Source organism: Aethalodelphis obliquidens, unplaced genomic scaffold, assembly GCF_003676395.1.
Source record: "Aethalodelphis obliquidens isolate GAN/ISIS:26980383/991018 unplaced genomic scaffold, ASM367639v1 scaffold1, whole genome shotgun sequence".
NCBI classification, from domain to species: domain Eukaryota; kingdom Metazoa; phylum Chordata; class Mammalia; order Artiodactyla; family Delphinidae; genus Aethalodelphis; species Aethalodelphis obliquidens.
This window is the reverse complement of record NW_020837945.1, coordinates 48,498,820-48,505,060: the sequence shown is the minus strand read 5'-3', so window position 1 is coordinate 48,505,060 and position 6,241 is coordinate 48,498,820.

Sequence of the window (6,241 nt, the reverse complement as noted above, 5' to 3'; positions counted from 1 at the left end):
ATTTCCAAGCAGGTCAATGACACCACCATTAAGCTAAAAATTTTGGCATCTCATTCCTTACAACTAGGCATCGTTATATCCTTTTGATTCTTAGTGAAAATAGTTTTTGGTTTTGTTATTTTTAACTCTGTAGTCTAGAGCAGTGCTATTCAAAGCCTGGTCCATGGATCAACAACATTAGCACCACCTGAAAGCCTGTTAGAAATGCAAATTCTTGGTCCTATCCCAGCCCTTCTGAATTACAATCTGTATTTTAACTGTATTTTAGCAAGCTCTCCAGCTGAGTCTAATGTGTGGTGGCGTTCAGTAACCACTGGTCTAGAGTCGAGTGTTGGCGGGCATCGCTCCAGGCTGAGATCACGGCGGCAGCTTCTTAATAGGAGGTGAGTCTCCCTATTTCCAGTCAAATGTCTTATGGACAGTTACTTTCTTTTTCAATTCCTATTTTCTCTGTCAATCTTTTTTTTTTTTTTTGCAGTTCGTGGGCCTCTCACTGTTGTGGCCTCTCCCGTTGCGGAGCACAGGCTCCAGACGCGCAGGCTCAGCGGCCATGGCTCACGGGCCCAGCCGCTCCGCGGCATGTGGGATCCTCCCGGACCAGGGCACGAACCCGCGTCCCCTGCATCGGCAAGCGGACTCTCAACCACTGCGCCACCAGGGAAGCCCCTCTGTCAATCTTATTTCATATCTTACAGTGTTGTGTATTTCATGTGTATGAACTATGTGGAAACTGGCCAAGAGGACATGTTCAAGGGAAACAGACATCTAGAATTAATTAACGCACTTCCAGGTTTCATTCCTCTTTTGAGTGACAGGCTGTAGCAGTTTTTTTCCCTTTTCTTCTTTTCTTTTTATAATGCTCCCAGCTCAGTGGACTTAGCTCCTTCCGTAGTAGAAAACTTCAAAACAGAAGTCTTGTTCCATCTGGGAAAGTTGGGGACAGGAAGGAGACTAGGAGAGGGAGAGGACTGCTATCCAAAAACTCAGTGTGGATTGCAAATATGAGTAGGAATTTTAGCATCAAATGCATTGCTGAGGTTTGTCACATATTAGTAGTTTTTTTTGAGTAAAATAACTTAAAATTTCCAAGTCTTTTCAGCTCCTCCTAGCTTTCTTCATGCAGCTAGAATTCATGGCAATGGTTTATCTGAGATAATCTCCTTTTCTATTTTTCAACATTAGTTAAGGCCAAGAACACAAGGAGATCCTTTTGTTAGATGACTAGCATTTGGAAAAAAAATTTGGATAGAAGGGAGAAAGTCTTCAAATAACTTAATTACCTGCTCTTTTCTGCCCCACGACTCCTGAATGTATTGATTTAACTAAAATTTAGTATTCCATGAACACCTTTCAAATAAAAAAAAGAAGGAATTAAACATTTGTCAGTGTTGAGATACATGCTAGAAATAGAACACAATGATGCTTGCAAGGGACTCTCTCTTGTTGCTCACAGTTTAATGTGGGAAACAGACTAGTAAACAGACACTTAAAATACAGCCCCCAACCATGTAATTGGCCCCAGGCCTCTCTGCTTTTAGGATGTCAGAGAAGCTCTTAATTCTGCCACACAGTTACGAGAGGTTCAGCAGAGTAAAGACTGTCCTGTGAGTGGCACGTCATCTGTTCCGGAACAGCGGAGCAATAGTGCAGGAACATTTGTGCTGAGAAAATGGCAGAGTCAAAGGTCTGTGAGACTGGTTTCAGTTATAAACTTCACTGACTTATTGTAGGAGAAAGAAAAAAAGTGGAGCAGGGCTCCTACCAAATCATGCCTATTTAATTCCCCACGATTGGAAGTTAAATTTAATTGTTTCAGCAGTGTGTCCAAGATAAGGGAGTTGAAATGATGGATCAACTCCTTCATTCATATAATAATTTGAGTCATTCTGAACCAAGATAAAATTATTGAAGGATGTGCTGAGGTGGCTTACATCTTTGGCCATTTTAGGTTCAAAAGCTATTTAAACTTGAACTTTCTTAGAGATTTCTTGATGAATTAAACTGATGATTCATTCTTTTTCAAGAGGCTAATAAGTTTATAAGAGCCAAACAAAATCATTTATTCAGAGGTTCCATCCCTTAATGAATAAAACTATTGATTTCACATTGTCTGTTTAACAACAAATAAGAATTTTATAGTTTGCTGTCAATGGTTTTATACTGTCTGGATGGCAATAAGGAGAACAAAGTTGAAGACCCAGGATCTAAAGACAGTACCAAATGTTCTTTAAATAGTGCAAAACAGATTTTTTTCCTCCCTCCCTCCCTCCCTCCCTTCCTTCCTTCCTCCCTTCCTTCCTCCTTCCCTCCCTCCCTCCCTCCCTTCCTCCTCCCTTCCTCCCTTCCTCCCTTCCTCCCTCCCTCCCTCCCTCCCTCCCTTCCTCCCTTCCTCCCTTCCCTCCTTCCCTCCCTCCCTCCCTCCCTCCCTCCTATTGTTAAAGTGCAAGAGCAAGGATCATCCTTTACAAATACCTGAAAAATATAACTTGGTTAAGCATTATTCTACCTTAAATCTTTCTTGGCCACTTATAGGAAAATATGATATGGGAACAACTTATCTCACATTTTGGCGCTAATGCACTTAATCCAAGTGATAGGAATGAGGCCGCATTTTAAAAATTATTTCATGCACATACCTTATCAAAATCATATTTCAAGTGTGTCTCCCATTGATTTTACTTACAATACTTATGCATCAATCTCCAACATTTATAGAAGACCACTGAGTATACACAGCACAATACTAGGCACAGTGTACTTGGTTGGAAAACAGCCTCTCGTAAATTCACAATGTTCTTGAGAAATCTAAACTGATGTGTAAAACCATGGGCAACATACATTGCTGTGTGAAAATAGAAACATTAAACCGGCACTCTACTAAGTAAGTAGAAAAATGGACAAAGTTATGCTCAGTTGTGACGGCTTGAGAGTAAAGTCCTTTGCTAGTTTGTTCTGCTGAATACCCACTAGATCTGTACAGGTTACTAGAATTCCAGACTGATGTTTATATAAAGTTGTGTTTATGTGACATTTAGGAACCATTGGCATGAATCTCTTTGAAGTTTATTGTAAGCAGCATAAATCAAATAAAATCTTGTAACAAACTGTGGCAACTCTCAGCTTCTGTTGGGACATTTTAAAAGCCCCACTTTTTTTCTTTTGTCTCAATATAGGACCTCTGGAAATCAGAGGATGTAAGTAGATCTTAGGGTATCGTTTCATGCTTTTAACTCTATTTAATCTCACCCTCAGCCCTACTTCATATCAATAATCTGTATTGTCATATCCTCTTAGAATTTTTTCAAGTACATGCATCTTTAAAAAATTACTTTTTGCTAATATAGTGTTTTACAACCTCTCTTAAACTTTGTCATATTGTGGTAAATCTTATGTCCTTTTTTAACGTTATTTGAAATTTTAAAATTAAATATTGTGACAGACACTGTTAATAATAACCAAATATTCTTGCACATTTCTACATTTCCCAGTCTCTGCAGTTAGGGTGGGAACAATGTGACTCCTTCAGGCAAAAAAGTATATAAGTAAAGAGATGGTTTCTTGACCAGGGCAGTTAAGGCCCAGTGTGGCACTACCATCTCTGTCTCTCTTTTATCTGTGTAACTGGAGAAATCCAAGATGCTGGAGTTGCAAGATTGAAGAGCCTGGGGCCCCAAGACACTGCTTGCCCAACCGATTTGCATTGGATTGATAAACAAAACAAAACAAGACAAACCCTTGCAGTTAAACCACTGAAATTGCAGGATTTATTTGCTACTGAGGCATAACCAAGAATTACTTAAATAATACCAATATCTTGAATAAAATATTAATCAGAGAAATGGGATAAAAGGCCACTTTACATGCCTATTTCACAATCACTGGATGGGATTTGGACTCAAATAAGCTAGTTTCTAAGCAACACTTCAGGACTACTTCCAAACAATGAAGTATTTTCTGTCTGGTGATAAAGATTTAAACTGCCTAAGGAAGCTGGTCTCCACTTAGTTTTTCAAATATATTGGGGGACCATGTTATTATGACAAAAACCCTTTGTTATTAAAAAAAAAAATTGAGCTACTGGTTTAAATGACAAAGTTATTCTTTCAAAGCTTTGCTTTTTATATATTTTTTCTGATTATAAAAGCAACATATGCTTATTGAGGGAGAAATTTTTTGTATTTTAAGAAATACAAAAAATAAATTTAAAAAATCCCCTCAGGGGCTTCCCTGGTGGCGCAGTGGTTGAGAGTCCGCCTGCCAATGCAGGGCACACGGGTTCGTGCCCTGGTCCGGGAAGATCCCACATGCCGCGGAGCGGCTGGGCCCGTGAGCCATGGCCACGGAGCCTGCGCGTCCGGAGCCTGTGCTCCGCAAACGGGAGAGGCCACAACAGTGAGTGGCCCGCCTACCGCAAAAAAAAAAAAAAAAAAATTGGCTTTAAGCTTTTTGTGATTGCATGTATTTGTTCTCCCAAATGGTATGCTTTTGGAGCCAATCACAACAGATGAGTATGATTTAGAATAGATTTGGCACAATGCTTTTGTTTTCTTTTGTTTAATGTGTTATGCAGTTAAAATCATAAATAGCAGTTTTTTTCAACTGTGTTGTGAGATAGCCAATTATAAATAGTGAGGAAAGCCATGGATCAGCTTTCAACTTCCATGAGCCTATTTTAAGTATTGTCTGTGAATACCAGAGGCATCTTTGTATTTTCTGCTCTTTTGATTATCATTGATGGAGTCAGTGTTTATAATTGTGGACACATTTTGGTGATCTTTCTCATTCCTTGGACCCCATTAACACTATGGCATTTCTCTTTCTTCTTCCTCCTGCACTTTCACCAGGGTGCTCTAAGTTTAACTGAGATGCTTCTAAATTTTTTTTCTCTTTTGTTTTCCTCTTCAAACTTTTGTTGTTATCAGTTTAACTCTAACATATATGTAAATGTCTCTCAAATTCATATTTTACTCCAGATTTTTTCCAGACACTTATTTAACCACTTGTTGTATTCTTACTGCATCTCCCAGTGTCCTTATCTTCTTCTCTCAAATCAGTTACCAATTTCATATCTTGGTTTTCTGTGTCTTTGACTTCCCTTTCCCAATCACTTGGGCTCAAACAAGGTCAGCCTTCATTCCTTTGTCCTTCACCACTGATCCAGTGAGTTGTAAAGCTCCCAATAACTCCTTTTTTTTTTTTTTTTTTTTTTTTTTGCGGTACGCGGGCCTCTCACTGCTGTGGCCTCTCCCGTTGCGGAGCACAGGCTCCGGACCCGCAGGCTCCGCGGCCATGGCTCACGGGCCCAGCCGCTCCGCGGCATGTGGGATCTTCCCGGACCGGGGCACAAACCCGTGTCCCCTGCATCGGCAGGCGGACTCTCAACCACTGCGCCATCAGGGAAGCCCCCATTAACTCTTTTTAACTAAACTACTTCAAGTACATGGCATCAGAGCAGTAGAGAACAACTTCTGAAAGCAGTAGTTTTCTGTTTATTCCTTCCCCACCTGCACTTCTGCTCTCAGAGGAAATATACTTTAACTGTGTTTTATTCTCCAAGTGGCCACTTAAGAAAAAAAAAAAAACTATAGATAATGTGCTTATAGCTGTATTTATTTATTGATCTACCAACTTCATGCTATTGACTTCCCAACCTAAAACATAATATGTCTTTGGCTTCGTTACCCCTCCTCTTCTTCTGATGTTTCAGTATTTATATTTGTAATTCTTTTATTTTTTTACTTTTGAAATTTTAATCTATATAAGCATCTATTTCTTGTCCTTCAACTTTTGGTATTATTTCTTGATCTTCTCTTGTAAAATGAGAATATCAGTGCCCTTACCCTTTCCTCTATCTTTATTGTAGCCCACAGTTACCTTCTATCTGCAACCACTTCTAAGTTTTCTGTTTGGCTATCTCTAAAGGCTCAAACCCAATAAATACTGGCTACATTATTATAGCATTATTTTATATCTATCTATCTCCACAGCTGGATCCCCATTACATTTCCTTCCCTATAGATGCAATGTTGTGATCCCCAGGCCCTGAAGGAACATGTGCTTTGTTTCTGGGCCTATTGAATTTTCTGGTTTTTTGTTTGTTTGTTAAGAAGAAATGATTATGAGGAAATAAAAATAATAGTATATATTATAGTGTTTTTTATACATACTATTATATGGTTTATTTATATAATTTAATATAATTATGTATAATAGTATATATATGTGTATTTGTATTTTAAGG